This window comes from Etheostoma spectabile, chromosome 4 (genome assembly GCF_008692095.1).
Source record: "Etheostoma spectabile isolate EspeVRDwgs_2016 chromosome 4, UIUC_Espe_1.0, whole genome shotgun sequence".
NCBI lineage: Eukaryota > Metazoa > Chordata > Actinopteri > Perciformes > Percidae > Etheostoma > Etheostoma spectabile.
This window is the reverse complement of record NC_045736.1, coordinates 37,079,730-37,081,233: the sequence shown is the minus strand read 5'-3', so window position 1 is coordinate 37,081,233 and position 1,504 is coordinate 37,079,730.

Genomic DNA, 1,504 nt, shown 5'->3' with positions numbered 1-1,504 from the left:
TCAAATTGACCCGAGGACAACAGGAGGGTTAAAGTAATTCACTTGACTTTAAGTGGTTAATCCAAATGTGGGCCCATTGGCCACGCCCACTTGAACCAATCAGTACTCCACTGTAAGGGGCACCTCAAGATTGGGCCTACATGATACCCATCAAATTTTGAAAAATTCAGGTGAGCAGTTCATGAGATATCCATATTTGTATTTGTAGTGCCCCCTAGTGGCCAATGTTTGTGAAATCTTTTTTAGAGCCTCAGAGGATCATATCAAGCAAATGACAAAGTTGGTGTTTTCATTGTTAGCTACACAAATTTGTTTGCGCAAAAAAATGCGCAATTCCATATCTTCATACAACTTTTTGTGTGGGAAATTTTTTGCGGCTGAGGTCTTTGCGGAGTTTTGGACCAGTCCTGAAAATGGCACACCGCCACCATATACGGTTTAGGCTGCGGCGGAGGTTTTACAGGGAGAAGAATAATGGAAAAAGGAAAAACCTTCGAAAAACAATAGGGTTCCACAGCCCTGCTGTGTGAACCGCGTAGCGCTTTGCACTACTGCAATTCCCGCATCCTCGGGCTTGGACCCCTAAAAAAGGAATTCTGAGATTAAAGTCAGAATTATGTGAATAAACTCAGAACTCAAATACAATTTAAACAGTGGCCCTAATCCTCTTCCGTAGTAGGTGGCACTGCCAACTGTCAGTCAAACTGTTTCAGATGATATCAACAGTTATGGAGATGACCAGATTGATTGTCTGATACCAGAGTGCCAGTGAACAAAAGATCCGTCCATTTTTTGGTCTTAATCTGACCAATAACCTTCATATTATTGTTCATATTAAAGTAACACATTTTCTGAAAACTGAAATTATTTGTAATGTTAAATATTACTAATAAATTGATAAATATGTGTTTGAAATAATCTTATGTTATGTCACTGGTTTCACATTGCGTCACTGGTGTTACATTGTGTCACTGGTGTTACTGCATGGCATATTGGTGTTCTGGCATCAGAGTTGCCCAAATTCATAGAATATGTTTTTTGTATCTACCTAAATGTTGCTGGATTCATTAGCAGGCATTTTAAGGATATAATCATTTAATTTTGATCACTCAACCTCAATTATTTCTAATGTTGCAACAAAAAACACAATGGTGGAAATGGAAAAATGTCACGATAGAACTTTAAACATACCTGTTTAAAGAAAAGTATTAGTAATCATGACAATTTATTAATGTAACATTAACTTTTTCTATCTTTGATTATGTATGCAAGTTAAATCAAATTACATTCTGGAAAGCCTAAATTGTCATCTAAAATATAGGTAACACCAGTGACAAAAGGCAGCACAAGCATTTTTTAATGTAATGAAGTAAAAGAAATCAAAATAAATTAAGCTATCATTTAAATTGATTTATAAAGTTAAGAGGTTAACTATTATCTGACTTTAAATTTTGGTATAAAAAGAATTACATTTTTTATAAGCTGTCTGTTCCAAATGCCACCA